Genomic DNA, 16,174 nt, shown 5'->3' on the forward strand with positions numbered 1-16,174 from the left:
AGCCTGCAGGCTCTCATCCCCCTTCCTCATACCTTTCCAGATTTTTCCTGTAATGAAGTCTGATGTTAAACTCCAGGAATTTTGAGTGTTAGCTCAGAAAGAAGCTGTCCAGCTAGAGCAGAGCCATTGTAGGCCAGCCAGTGATGTCTTGTGCTGGAGATAAGATGAAAGTAGAGGGGCCAGCTAGGGTCATGGTGTGACAGCTGTCACTGCCCCGCCAGCTCAGCGAGCAGGTCACCGTCCTGGAACCAGTGTGGGCAGCCCTTGAGGGCCCTTCCAGGAGCAGTGGTTTATACTCTGACACCGTATGAACAGAGTAGGCTTTACCCCTTTCACAGCCTCTGTCCTTAGCCAATTCTATTGGAAAGTCTTTGTCGAACTGGAGAGAATTAATTGACTGGATGAAGACTGGTTCAGAAGAGCACACCGTCAGTGTCAGTGTGTGTATGTGTGTGTCTGTGTGTGAGTTTGTGAACTGGGTGAAGGAGGAGGCTTGGATTTCTCTGTTACCTTATGAGTTCACAGTCATTGGTGAAGATAAAGTAGCAGTGTGCTTATAGTAAAAATAGGATTATACAACCATGTGGCTTTTTAAATCTAAGATGTTTCTGTACTTTGTTTACCTGGCTAGCTCCAAGTTGGAAAACATCATGTCTGAAATTAGAGTATTTTTAAAATCAGTGTCTACCACCTCCCTGTACTTCAAGGTTCAAACTGCTTCTTTCTCCTCTTGAGCATCCCTCATGATACCTCAATTTTAACAGTGCAGATGCTGTACTTTTCGGTTTAACTGTCAAAGACTCATTGCAGCAGTCAGAGCCCCACCACTGTTCTGCTTCATTTAAGACCAGGTCTCGGACTTTCCTCATGGTCCAGTGATTAAGACTATGCGTTTCCAATGCAGGGAGCATGGGTTTTATCCTTGGTTGGGGAACTAAGAGCCCACATGACACCCAGCACGGCCAAAAAATTTTTAAAAAGAAGAGCAGATCTTTGTCCACCTCAAGCAAATACACAGACACACTTTCTTCTGTTAACACATGTGTCTCACATGTTGCCAGTGACCTCAAATCAAAAGTCTGCAAAACCAAGGACAGAAACTTGGACCAGGCCCTCATAGCTTAGTTTAAGTCGATAAAATATGTCCAGATGAAGTTCTGCATTTTAGCCATGCTGAAATTCTGAGGTTTACCTTTTGTGATTTAATTTATAACTCAGTGAAATTGACTGCCTTTGCATATTTCCTCCTGCACTTTAAAAGGCTGGCTTAGGAATTAATAGGATTAAGAGCAAGACTTCCAAAAGCATTAATATTTTATGAAAGACAAAATTAGGTTATTGAGAAAATATAAGCCTAATGAATAGAGATGACGTCTTTAGTTCTATCCAGTCTTCCGAATGCAGATATTGCTCTAAAGTTTATTAATGATGTTAATGTCAAAGAGATTAGTTATAGGCTCAAATAACAATTTATGAAATAACCTGAGTCCAATTTTTCACAGACTATTTTAAAATACCTACCTTAGGACTTCCAATAGCACACTATAGATGATGCATATTTGAAAATATGAAGAAAATTATTTCATTTTCAGATATCCTTATCCTGAATAAATATGATTTATAAGTGCAAACTGATACAGTGTATAATTTTTAAGCATGTTATAGTTTAATGATTCAATAAGAGTTGTTATACTCTGAAATAAAATGTTTTAGTAATTACATTTCAAAAACCTCTTTTTCCCATGCTAGCTATTAAGTGGATCCGAGGGGATTGTTTGGTTTTTTTTTTCATTTATTTTATTGAAGTATAGTTGATTTACAATGTTGTGTTAATTTCTGCTGTACAGCAAATTGATTCCATTATGCATATATACATATATGTATACACATATATATATTCTTTTCCATTATGGTTTATTACAGGATATTGAGTATAGTTTCCTGTACTACATAGTAGGATCTTGTTGTTTATCCATCCTGTATATAACAGTTTGCATCTATTAATCCCAAACTCCCAATGCAACCCTCCCCCAGCCCCCTTCCCCTTGGCAACCACAAGTCTGTTCTGTACATCTGTTTTGTATATATGTTCATTTGTGTCATATTTTAGATTCCACATGTAAGTGATATCATATATTTGTCTTTCTCTGACTTGCTTCGCGGAGTATGATCATCTCGAGGTTCATCCATGTTGCTGCAAATGGCATTATTTCATCTTTTTTATGGCTTAGTAATATTCCACTATATATGTGGATTACATCTGCTTTATCCATTCATCTGGTAATGGACATGTAGGCTGCTTCCATGCCTTAGCTGTTATAAATGGTGCTGCTGTGAACACTGGGGTGCGTGTTTCTTTTTGAATTATACTTTTGTCTGGGTATGTGCCCAGGAATGGGATTGATGAATCATATGGCAACTCTATTTTTAGTTTCTTGAGGAACCTTTATACTATTTTCCATAGTGGCTGCACCACTTACATTCCCACCCACAGGGGAGGAGAGTTCCCTTTTCTCCATATCCAGAGAGGCTTGTTTAAAATGAATATATACAGGTATGCTATCGTCACATTATATACCCTCAAGCTATACAATGTTACATGTCAATTATATCTCACTAAAGCTGAGGGAGAAAGTAAAAACTTTTCAGTGACAAAACCATTATCAGCTTTCTTTTTTAAAAGGAAAGGAAAAAACGCAAGAGAATATGTACCAGAGAGGAAAGCAGGAGTACATGGGAACGGGCTCTTGGAAGAAAGACGAGGTGGGAAGTTCTGTAGGGAAGGCTCCCAGTGCTCGGGAATCTTCAGGTTACTAAGTGCTCCCTCCTGGGGGCAGGGAGTGGATGTCGGGGGAGGACTGTGGTGGGACAGAGTCAACAGGACGTGATGAGTAATGCGCACCGGGGCAGACCTGCAGAGTGGCCTCGGGGAGAAGGAGGTGCCTGCTCTGTGTCTCACCTCCATCCCCAAATCTGGGCAAGGATGGCTTGTTCCTTGAAGGATGATTTGGAGTGGGTCTGGAGAAGCTAAAGAGCACGATTCCAGGTAGACATGGAAGCCAGAGAACCTGAGCAGTCAGGGCTCTTTGAGTCCCTCCCAGAAGCTCGGACATCATTCTGGCTGCCGTGGGAAGAGAAGGAGGTTCAAGTAATGCGTGCATCTCATTCTCATCTGTACTTGGATAGAGATCTGGTCATACAAACAGCTTAATTTTTAAATGCTGTCGTACAAGGCCCACAGGCATGGCTTGAAAGATAATAATCCACACCCCAAAAGTGAAGGGGAGATGGGAAATGTATTTACTGTAAAAGTGTAACAGCAACTGCATCCCTCTCCCCATTCAGAAAGCAAAGTGATATGAAAGTCACTCAGTCGTGTCTGACTCTTTGCAACTCCATGGACAGTAGCCCACCAGGCTCCTCTGTCCATGGGATTCTCCAGGCAAGAATACTGTAGTGGGTTGCCACGCCTTCTTCCAAGGCCTTATCCCAACCTAGGGAGTGAACCTGTATCTCCTGCACTGCAGGCAGATTCTTTACCATCTGACCCATCAGGGAAGACTGCAGTGTGAAAGCTTGGCTTCCACATTTGTCCTAGCCATGAGTTACTCCAGTGCTGAAACATTTCTAGGGGAAGAATGTCAAGAAAGCCTCAGGTTGCCCCCATGACTCAGTACCATCACCCAGCCAGTCGGTTTCCTTCAATTCACAGATGTCAAAAAACACCAGCCTCATAAACTGTAAAATAATTGTGAAACAGTGAGTTTCTCTCTGTTGACACTGTCTGAACCAATTCGTCTTTATCTTTTCCAAGAAAGAACTGTCTGAGAACTGGCCTCAACCCTGGAAGGGTTCATTACCACTCGAGGAGCTGACACAGAAGTGTGTCCAAACTGTAGGGAAAACATGGTGGGGACGAGAGAGAGCAGCAGCGGGTGCAGATTTTTTTATTTGATTTTGTTCTAACAAGATCGTCATATGGCATCTCTCACCAGGGAAATGCAATAATTTGATTCCAAAGAAACTCAGACATGAATCACAATAAAAAAGTAAACAGGCAGAATTGAACAGAAAACAGCACATTGTCAGCGGAGACGGGACAGAGGGTCTCAGGAGACAGACTCAGCGGAGAGGGCAAGTTTGTTTACGTTGCTGCCAAAAACGAGCTGGTTATCCTTCCCCTAGAGCACAGATCAGTTGGTGCTAAGCCCTTGGGGAGGAGCCATGGGTCTCCCAGAAGTGGAGAAAGGAGGGGACTGCACTCGGGGAGCATTGGAGCCCTGCACCAGCCGCCCCTGCAGACTCCCAGGCCTTCATCACCTGGAATGAAGATTCTCCAGCTCTGCCCCTGGCTGGGAAGCACTGCCCCAGACATGGGGGCTGCTCCTCCCTGCCCGACTGGTATGGAGCGGGGCCCAGCCTCAGGGGTGACCCTGCAGAGACAGAGAGGGAGTTCCTGTCCCTCTGTTGTCCCCCAAAGGCCTTCTTTGGCCCTCAGTTTTTGAATTGAATCCAGGTGTTTTCCACGATCCAAGCAGAAAAACATTAACCTGAAGTGGGAAAACCAGTCGTGTAATTCTGAAAGAATGTATGTTGCTATCATCATAAAATTAAGATAAAGGAAGGACAACAATTTAAAACTACTCCCACCTAGGGCCCCCTGGAAAGCACAGATGATATTGTTTTATCAGCTGACAACTAATATTGCTCTGGTGCACAAACATTTATTTTCCAATGACTGGATCTGAAATGTATGTGTGTGTGCTCAGTCGCTTCAGTCATGTCCAACTATCTGTGACCCCATGGACTGTAGCCTGCCAGGCTCCTCTGTCCAGGGGATTCTCCAAGCAAGAATTCTGGAGTGGGTTGCCATGCTCTCCTCCAGGGGATCTTCCCGACCCAGGGATCAAACCCACGTTTCTTACATCTCCTGCATTGGCAGGCGGGTTCTTTACCACTAGCGCTACCTGGGACGCTTTCTGAAGTGTATAAACCTAAGTAATTCATGGAAGCTACTCCTCAGAAAAATATGTGTGTGTGTACATATGTCTAAATTTATTTAGCAAAGTATTATCCTCACCCCACCGACTTTTCTCCTGTGTGTTTCTCTAGGGCACAAACACAGATGATTAATTTTGTAATTGAACATGGAGACTGGTTTTTTGCTCAGTTTACACTGGGGAATTGGAGACATTATGCCAAAACCTTCAGGCTCAAGTACAACCTATGCGTTTTCCCGAGGAACCTGCATTTTTTTTTTAATGTGTCTAACACCTTACAGCTCCTTGTAAATCTTTTAAAAATGTATGGATTGTAAATTTTCCCCTCTCATCCTTCCCTGCTTTCTGAGTAAAACAGCCGATTTTTTTTCAGTGTAAGCACAATGTTATATTCGATGCCTTTTTCTGTATTTAACACGGACCCAATAGTTGTGGCACATGGGTTTAGTTACTCCGTGGCATGTGGGACCTTCCCAGATCTGGGATCAAACCCATGTCTCCTGCACTGACAGGTGGACTCTTCACCACTGAGTCACTGGGGAAGCCCAGCATCTCTTTTTGGAGCTTCCCAGGTAGCGCTAGTGGCAAAGAATCTACCTGCCAGTGCAGGAGATGCAGGTTTGATCCCTGGGTCAGGAAGATCCCCTGGAGAAGGAAATGGCAACCCAATCCAGTATTCTTGCCTGGAAAATCCATGGACAGAGGAGCCTGGTGGGCTCCAATCCATGGGGTTGCAAAAAGTCAGACATGACTGAGCACACAGGCAACGTATTTGGCAAAGAGTCACAAGCTAAGAAGGAATTGTCATTAAAAAGCCTCACTCGCCCTCTCATATCTGGGTATCTTTTCTTTCTTTCTTTTTAATTTACTTGATTCTCATGTCAAGGAAGCCAGTGAAAACTAAAAAGGGAACACCACTCCCTGAAAACCCACCTCCTCACCTGGGAGAGTGTCAGTCGCTCAGTCGTGTCCGACTCTTTGCGACCCCGTGGACTGTAGCCCTCCAGGCTCCTCTGTCCATGGGATTCTCCAGGCAAGAATACTGGAGTGGGTTGCCATTCGACTTCTAATTCCTGTGGAGAGGCCGTGAGACAGGAAGGCCCTCAGCTGGGAAGACAGGCTGCATCCTCAGGTGGGCACAGCGGGTCTGGCGAGGAGAGCACCCCGGGCCTGGTCCCTCCCCGTGGGGGACTAGTGGGCACAGTTGCAGGTACCTCTAGAAAAGCTCTGAGAATAGTGCCCAGCGCCCCCTTTGTTGGGTTTTGAAAGCAGCGGCGGGCAGGGGGAATGAGAGGTGCCTTTTGTGTTCTTACCTGCTGGGACTGTTGCCAACGCAGCTAGTCCATGCTTGTGCACTGTCCAGGGTGGAGGCACCCCCACGCTCACCTCCAGCCCACACGCTCTTCAGATGCGATTTTCAGTTCCCGTTTCATATTCTAAGGCACCAGCTGAGCCCATCAATTGCCACAATCAGTGCAGGTTATTTTCCGTCCCACAGGGTACAAAATAAACAAAACAAAACCATTGAAAGCCAAGGATGGGGAGACGGGGAGCCTTGGCGAGTGCTGCAGATACATTAAGAATCACAACAGCTGCGCCTCCAATGGCTGCCGCAGCCAAGTGAGTTCTGACATGTTTTTTTCCTTTAATTATTATGGGGCTGCTGAGCCAGGTCCATAAGAAGATAAAAACTTTCATCTCAGATTTCAAGGTTGCTTCAAGCTGTTTGGGGCAAGTCGAATGTATGAGTTTGAGAATACTTTCTTAGCAGGTAAAAATTTCAGCATAATTTAAATAAGAGCAGCAGTTGGTTTTTCTTCGAATACTTGGTAGATTGTTTTCCGCTAAACTACAAATATAAAAGTGTTTTAATTTGTCACTGGCTCCATTGTGTCGTATTTGCTTTCAGGACCTCTGATGTGTTAGGTTAATTTTTTTAATCTGGCTTCCTCTTGCCCACGCCCCTGATAATAGCATGGAATCAGAAAATGTAGTTTGTTGTTGTGTTAGTTGTTCAGTCATATCTGACTCTGAGACCCCATGGAGTGTAGCCCACCAGGCTCCTCCGTCCATGGGATTCTCCAGGCAAGAATACTTGAGTGGGCTGCCATTTCCTTCTCCAGGGGATCTTCCCAAACCGGGAATCGAACCTGAGTCTCCTGCATTGCAAGCATTATTATTTCTTCTGACCCTCCATCCTCCTGCTGATTTCAATTCATGGTGGGAGACAGTTTCCAGTTGGTTTGAAGTAGTTCCCATCAGCTGTCTGGTTTCCATGTTGAAACTGGTGATTAGAATTGTCTTCATCTCCCCTGGGAGGGGGAGAGCACTCTCCCCACTGGTTAACATGCTTTTAGTGTCAGATGCTGTTAGATCTCAGGACCTGGCCCAGCAGGGACATCAGGAGCCGGTGTCCCATCGCCTCAAGGGTGCCAGGCATCAGCTGGATGCTGTCACCGCCCACTGACCTGGCCCAGTTGCTTCAGCAGAACTGTAGTGCCCCTCACCCACCTCCACTCGCACCTCCCAGGTCCTGCCTGCTTCTCCTCCCACCGTGTCCAACAGTAGCCCATCCTCTGTGAGCCCACTGGCTGCCCCCCACTTCTTGCAATAGTCCCCTAACCAGAGTCTCTTGGCCAGCAAGGAGATGAAGCCAGTCAATCCTAAAGGAAATCAGTCCTGAATATTCATTGGAAGGACTGATGCTGAAGCTGAAGCTCCAATACTTTGGCCACCTGATGGGAAGAACTGACACATTGGAAAAGACCCTGATGTTGGGAAAGATTGAAGGCTACAGGAGAAGGGAGCGACAGGGGATGAGATGGTTGGATAGCATCATCGACTCAATGGACATGAGTTTGAGCAACTCCAGGAGACAGTGAAGGACAGGGAAGCCTGGCGTGCTGCAGCCGCTGGGGTCTCAAAGAGTCAGACACAACTGAGGGACTGAACAACAATTCATCTCTTGACATTTAATCTCCCTGTTCATATCCACCCTCCACTCTGCAACGAGTTTTCTTTGGGAAACAGATGTTATCCCATGTGAGACTAAACCACCTGCTCTGGATTCTGTACAAAAATGGGCACCTCCTTAGCAGAGGTGCTCGGTTCGCAGGTCGTGGCCCCGGCCCATGCTCCGGGCTTCTCTGTAACTGCCTGCAGGTGCTGCCTGCTGTGCACCTCAGGGCAGCTCCTCTGAATCCCTGCCCCTCTCACCCCCTCAGCACCTCGCTGTCTCTGAGCCACACTTCACATCTTGGTTTCTGCCTGGAGGGACTCCCAGCTCCCTCTCTACCTGCCAAACCCGTTCAGACCCAGTGCAGATGGTACCTCCTCCTGACATTTTCCCCGACCTCCCAGTCAGAGACACTAGTCTGTCCAGGGTCTCATAGCTTGGCATATGAATAACATAGTGGGTAGTAATAATACAGTGGGCAGTGTATTAACAAAATAGGGTAAGCTGTATATTAATTGATTATCCAATAGATATTTAAGAAACACTGATGGAAACAGTGAGAGGCTATTTTGGGGGGCTCCAAAATCACTGCAGATGGTGACTGCAGCCATGAAATTAAAAGATGCTTGCTCCTTGGAAGAAAAGCTATGACCAACCTAGACAGCATATTAAAAAGCAGAGACATTACTTTACCAACAAAGGTACGTCTGGTCAAAGCTATGGTTTTTCCAGTAGTCATGTATGGATGTGAGAGTTGCACTATAAAGAAAGCTGAGTGCCAAAGAACTGATGCTTTTGAACTGTGGTGTTGGAGAAGACTCTTGAGAGTCCCTTGGACTGCAAGGAGATCCGACCAGTCCATCCTAGAGAAAATCAGTCCTGAATATTCATTGGAAGGACTGATGCTGAAGCTGAAACTCCAATACTTTGGCTACCAGATTCAAAGAAATGACTCATTGGAAAAGACCCTGATGCTGGGAAAGATTGGAGGCGGGAGGAAAAGGGGACAACAGAGGATGAGATGGTTGGATGGCATCATCAACTCAATGCACATGAGTTTGAGTAGGCTCTGGGAGTTGGTGATGGACAGAGAAGCCTGGCGTGCTGTAGTCCCTGGGGTTGCAAAGAGTCGGACATGGCTGAGCCACTGAACAAAACTGGTAAATATGTTCCTTTACATTTGTTGAATTGATTTCTGTGTATTTCAACAAATACACTCCTAGAAGGGGAAATGAAATTACAGATGGATGGAACTATTAAAAATACATGCTCAGAATGGTACACATCATCATGTAGAATCCAGCGGGTTTAGCAACATTCAACCAGAAAAAAACTCTGCTGGATAACTTGAACCTTATCAATACCGATGGCTTAAAAATGGGAAGGTGAATGGCATGGTTCCATCTGATGGTTTTACTCACTGTATGCCAACCACATATTTTAAAAGTGAGAGTATTTTATTCTATATATGCTTTCATGCTTTTTTGGTCCTTAATAGAAATAATGTAGAATTATCTAGTGACTTCAGTACATTTCAAAGCATTACTACTGCAGGAGAGAAACTGTGTATAATCATAGACTGTGTATATCACAGATTCAGAGTTCAGAAAGGTAATTTGTGTTACCGTGGGCTTATGGAAGCTTCCAGGGGTGGACTTCTCATGAAATTTCCCGTGGTTCCTAGAATGTCAGTGAAGATGTTGATGGTGCCTGCCTTGGTCTAACACCTTATGTAAACTCACTCTACAAAGACACACACACAGGTAAACAGGGAGAAAGATGTATCTTTCTCATCACAATTCTATTGTCATTATCACACCCATTTTAGAGATGAGGGAGTGACTCAGAATTAAGTCTCTTGCCCAAGATCATCCCACTCTGGAGTGGGGGGATTTCCCCCAGACTCTATTGGCTCCCTGCTGTTTCCCCTGCACCACCAGCTTCCTCCTGCAAAATTCAGCCCAACAGAAGGCAACCTTGTGTTTTATTGATTAGATTTGTGATTTCATGGCAGGAACGTTGTCCTCCTCTGAGCAGTTCTTTGTGCTTTGAAGTGCTCTGTCCTTTGGCAGAGGATCCAACCAGCCCCGGGGGCCTTGCTGACAGCGCCAGCTCTGGTTCGTTTCAGAATCTCTGCATCAGCAGATGCTGCCTGTTAACCTCTCTCAGTGTCTCCACTCTGAGAGCACGGTCACTCTGACATCGCTCCTCTCCTGCTCTAGCTTTTCCTTGTAATGAAATGCACAGAAATTATCCTGCACAATATCAGCCACCTGGCTTATCAGAGACCCACCAGGACCAGGTGTAAGTTCACATTGAGCTGCCACTCTTGAGAGGCTTGGACCCCATACCCTGCCTCCCTGTATTGTTGCATGACCGCCAACCAGCCCAGGAGAGGGAGGGAGAAGAGGAAGTGTAGACGCGAGCTGTGCATAATTTTCTCAGAGATCCTCTCTGAAAAGGTTCTGGAAGTGGTGTACTCTTTTTCCAATGAGGTTATACAATACAGCAGTGACCACCTTGTGAACTGGATCTCTGACTGCCAGGCAGAACCAAGATAACACCTCTCATCTTTGACTAAATGCTGTGAAAAATAACGAGTTGAAAAGGCAATTACTTTTTTTCAAAGTAGTTCTGGGAAATTCAAAGGACAGTGGATTGGCAATGGGGAAACTGGGTCCCACGTCTTCAACCTTGCATGTCACTGAAGAGTCCCTGGGAGACCCGGACCTGGGCCCTTGAGTGAATCATCTTCACTGAAGCAACTGGATCGGTTCTGAAGACCACATGTTCTCTAGAGTCTCTGTACATCACGTGGTCACTAGAGTCTCTGTAGCATTAGGCGAGCTGTTGCGTTGGTGATGCTGGACTCCCAGCTTGGTAGATGTACCTCCATGAACGGGATGTTTCTGGTTGATGTATCTCCATCTCCATGGATGGGATGGCCTCTAATGGGCCGCCCTGACCAGCTGTCACTGGTGTGTAGAGGGCATCACCTGGGACCCACGGGCACTTCTCTGGCCCCCTCTTTCCAGTTTTGAGTTTATTCAGCATTTCTAAATGAGGTCATTTCTATCCTGGTGTGCCCTTCCTTGCTTTTCCTCCTCTCGCCATCTCCTACTCCCACTGCCAGCCCCCACCCCATCTCCAAAACCCTGGGAATGCCAGGTGGAGAGGATGCGGTAGTGATGTCAGACATTTCTGTATCAAGTTCTCACCACGCCTGTAGAATGTCTGTGATCAGAGTTCCGTTCCATCTCTAACTCCCACTGTCCCCTGAGTAATAAAGAAATATATGAATTAGATGTTTGGAATTAATTTATTTCACACTTTATGTAATGTAAATCTACATTATTGTTACATGTATTATTCAGACCAAAATAATATTGAATCAGAGGCTGTGGCTTTTTTGACCTGTCCTACCTCTGAAAACAAAGAGAACCTGCTGACTTTTCTAACTTCTTCTGTTGCATCTTCTGAACAAAGTTTTATGTCCACGATGGCCTTCACCTATTATTCAGCATCTTGGAAAATTTTCAACACCTCTTCACTCCCTTTATCTTCTATTGTGGCCCTTTAGGGGCATGCGGGAAACCTTTTATCTGTTTACTTCAGGGAAATTATACAAGAGATACTGAATAATTATAATGCATTCAGTGTTAATTGAAATGTACAGCATATGTTTTTATATGTATTGTATTTATGCTCTTTAGGTAATTATGCATTTGTGTTCCTTGCCAATTTTATGACCAAAATATTTCACTTGGCTGATTACTAAGTGTATTTTAAGCTTACTTCTTGAAACATGAAGAGAATATACTATAAATCCAATTAACATAATTTATCTGCCTAAAGAGAATGCTTTCTTTTATTTTTCTCTATTTTAATGATGAAAAACACTTGTAGGGAGGCAGAGTCACAAAATACGCTTTTATAGGTTTCTGAGTCCCAGTTTTATCATTGTTTTCCTCTAAAAACAACACATAATTTTTGAAAGAAATTTGGAAATTTTAAGAAAAGTGTAAAGAGAAAAAGACAATAAAAGCCACCCATAAACCTACTCTCAGTTTTCAGTAGCTTTCCATCCAATATGTTAATGCACTAGAATCTTTATATAAATAGTGTCATATCTTGTCTTTGCTGTGAACGTTGCTATGGATAATTCTTTGGATTTACCGCCACTATTTTTTACAGATAGACTTCAAGAGGTGGAATTAATGGTTCAAAGTATATAAAATGCTTATGATTCTTTATGCATATTGAAAACCTGGTTTCCAGAAACACTGAACCAATTCACACTCGTAAACAGTCTCCACGAGAATGTTAACCTCAACATACCAGCTCTCAAATAAGTTTTAGTCTTCTTTTTTTAAATCATCTTTGCCAGTTTGATAGGTGGAAAAAGAATATTTCATTCTTGTTCCATTTGAAGGTGGACATGCTTTATATGTTCACCAATCGGGTGAAAATGGTCTTTTGTCAACCGTTCATACACTGTGCCTCTATTTTTTTACTTGAGTGTTAATATCTACTACTAACCTGTACAACCTCTTCCGTGGTTGCCTTGTTATTCTCAAGAATGGATTGGTCATCCTTAAGCCTTGTGTTCCATCATTTTAGGGTCACCTTGTCCATGAAAAATGTAGACATTTTATACAGTCAGCTTCCTGAAAAGCTCTGTGTAATGGTGTTTGCAACTGCATGTATAAAAGCTTGAGGAAACTGACCTCTTGGCAATATTGGATCTTCATCTCTTAATATGGTTTATGCCTTGATGTATTTGGGTCTTCTTTTATATTTTTCAGCAGAGTTTCAAAATGTTCTTCATAAAATCTCATACATCTTTTATTTATGTGTCCTTTTTTGTTTTGGTAGTTTTGTTTTTTATTTGCAAGTAGATAATAGTATGTGTATTAAATATATAGAGATGTGGGTATGTAAGTATATGTGTGTATAATATGTACACACACAAGCACACACACATGCTATTCCCTTTGTATATTGCTCCTTTGTCCAGAAACATTTCTCATCAATATTGATTTCAATCATTTCTCTGTAGATTACTCTGGAGTTTTTCATGGAGAACCAGGTCAACTTTCATTATTGACACTTTTCTTTAGTCTTCATCCTTACGTTTTATTTGTTTTTTTCTTATTTATAAAGCTGACTAAAATCTCCAACACAACATTGTGAATGAAACTTAGGTTGGCAGGCATTCTTGTCTTGGTCCTGATTTTCAGAGAAAAGGCTTTTCATGATTAACAACTAGTTACAATTAGTTTGAGGATATTCCCTTCTATTTCTGATTTATTAAAACTGTTTATTCCATTGGATAAATATTGAATTTGGTACAATGCTTTTTTAGCATTTATTGTTATATGAAATGATTAGTTTATTCCTCTTTTTTGGTATGTTAGTGTGGTAGGTTAATTAATATAATTAACATTCTAATATTGAACCAACCCTTCTTTCTTAGGATAACCTTACTTAGTCATGGTGTGTTTTAAATATTGCTGAAAACTGTTAACTAATGATTTTTGCATCTATGTCCATGAGTGACTAGTCTCTTAATGATCCTTCTTATATTTCTATTTCCTCATGTTAAGAATGAGCAATATATCTGCTTTTTAAATGAATTAGGTAGCATTCTGTATTCTTTCTATTCTCTTCAAAGAGTTTATGTAGGTTTCAGATTATCTTTAGAAGTCATCTATACAAGACTGGCTAGGTCTGGCATTTTCCTCCTGTTAAAATTTTCAGTTACTATTTTTTCAATAGTTATAATACTATTCTGGATTTGTAGTTTTTCTTAAGTTAATTTTATAGTAACTATCTTTCATAAGAACTGTGGGTTTTGTCTAATTCTTTTGCTCAAGGGTACAAGTTTGTTTATATTTTCTTATTGTTAACTTATCTGTACTTGTGTTCCTTTTTTCCTTTATCATCATTAATAGTATTTATTTGTGCCTTTTCTCTTTCTTCTTTCTTAACTTTACTTGCCAGCATTTTGTTGGTTTTATTAGTTTTTTCAAAGAAATAACCTCTGGCCTTATGAAAGAAATAACCTTTCATATTGCATTTTTTTAACTTCTGCTATTCCTGATCTTTACTCATTTCCTTCTACTTTTTTTTGAGTTTACGCTGTTCTTATTTTCAAACAGGACGCTGAATACATTAATTTTCAGTCTTTTCTATGAGAAGCATTTAGTTAAAACTATTAATTTGCCTCCTATGTAACAGTCAAGTATCATTATCATTAAGTATTTTAAAATTTTTATCACAATTACTTCTTTGACCCATGCATTATTTAGAGCATATGAGTGCTTGAATGTGTGTGCTTTAGTGCTCAGGGCATGCGAGATTTTGGGGTTGTCTTTTTATTAATGATTTCTAACTTAAATGTGTGATAATTAGAGAAGATTCATTGGGATTTGTGGACATTATTTAAAGGAATCCTTGACTACAAGGATGTTAAACTTCCTTGTAGTCAATTTTTTTTAATATTTTATGTATTCTTAACAACCATCTTGAGTGCCAAGTTCTGTATATTCTTTAGATCAACTTTTTTAAAAAATTTGCTGTTCAAATTTTCTGTATATGTGCTAGCTTTTTGTCTATTTAATCTATTAATGAAAGAAGTTCAGTTCAGTTCAGTCACTCAATCGTGTCCGACTCTTTTCGACCCCATGGATTATAGCACACCAGGCTTCCCTGTTCATCACCAACTTCTGGAGCTTGCTCAAACTCATGTCCATTGAATCAGTGATGCCATCCAACCATCTCATCCTCTGTGGTCCCCTTCTCCTCCTGCCTTCAATCTTTCCCAGCATCAGGGTCATTTCCAGTGAGTCATTTCTTCACATCAGGTGGCCAAAGAATTGGAGCTTCAGCTTCAGCATCCATCCTTATTCAGGACTGATTTCCTTTACAATTGACTGGTTTGATCTCCTTGCAGTCCAAGGGACTCTCAAGAGTCTTCTCCAACACCACAGTTCAAAAGCATCAATTCTTCGGCGCTCAGCCTTCTTCACAGTCCAACTCTCACATCCATACATGACCACTGGAAAAACCATAGCTTTGACTAGACAGACCTTTGCAGCAAAGTAATGTCTCTACTTTTTAATATGCTGTCTAGGTTGGTGATAGCTTTTCTTCCAAGGAACAAGTGTCTTAATTTCATGGCTGCAGTCACCAACTGCAGTGATTTTGGAGCCCAAAAAAATAAAGTCTGTCACTGTTTCCATTGTTTCCCCATCTATTTGCCTTGAAGTGATGGGACCAGATGCTGTGATCTTAGTTTTTTGAATGTTGAGTTTTAAGCCAGCTTTTTCACTCTCCCCTTTCACTTTCATCACAAGACTCTTTAGTTCCTCTTCACTTTCTGCCATAAGGGTGGTGTCCTCTGCATATCTGAGGTTATTGATATTTCTCACGGCAATGTTGATTCCAGCTTGTGCTTCCTCCAGCCCAGCGTTTCTCATGATGTACTCTGCATAGAAGTTAAATAAGTAGGGTGACAATATAAAGCCTTGATGTACTCCTTTCCTAATTTTGAACCGGTCTGTTGTTCCATGTCCAATTCTTAAAGCAACAGTTGTTGCTTCTTGACCTGCATACAGATTTATCAGGAGGCAGGTAAGGTGGTCTTGTATTCCCATCTCTTTCAGAATTTTCCACAGTTTGTTGTGATTCACACAGTCAAAGACTTTGGCGTAGTCAATAGAAAGAGGGTAAAAAGAAGTCATATATTTTGAATCTAAGTTATTAGGTAAATATAAGTTTAGAATTATCTCCCCCAAGTGAATTGACCGTTTCCTCATTAGGCAGTAATATCATTATTGTTCATTTATTTTGTCTAATTTCAATATAACTATGCCAGTTACTTTCTAATTAGTATTTTCCTGGATATATATTTTCAATCTCTATATTTTAATTGTGTCTGTTATAAATAGCGTATTGTTGTCGTTTTTCAGTCACTAAGTTGTATCTGACTCTTTGCAACCTTTTGCAAAAATAACATGTAGCTGGATTTTATTATTTCAGTTTTTACTTTTAAAAGTCTTATAGCTTTACCTTTAAAATCGACTAATTTGCCACTTGGTACATTTTTAATTTGTTTCAGTTATTTATTTGAATTCATTTCTGTCTTGTTATTTTGTGAGTTATGCTTGTTCCATCTTTTTATGCTTCTTCCCCACTTTTTCCTGCCTACTTTTAA

At 41.9% G+C, this 16,174-nt stretch overlaps 1 protein-coding gene across 7 annotated transcripts in view; it reads left to right on the forward strand.

The window, feature by feature from the left end:
* Positions 1-16,174, forward strand: part of PTPRM (protein tyrosine phosphatase receptor type M) — a 661,836-nt gene that overhangs the window by 529,170 nt on the left and 116,492 nt on the right. The gene's annotated exons all lie outside the window — the stretch shown is intronic.

Source organism: Bubalus kerabau, chromosome 21, assembly GCF_029407905.1.
Source record: "Bubalus kerabau isolate K-KA32 ecotype Philippines breed swamp buffalo chromosome 21, PCC_UOA_SB_1v2, whole genome shotgun sequence".
Taxonomy (NCBI): Eukaryota; Metazoa; Chordata; class Mammalia; order Artiodactyla; family Bovidae; genus Bubalus; species Bubalus kerabau.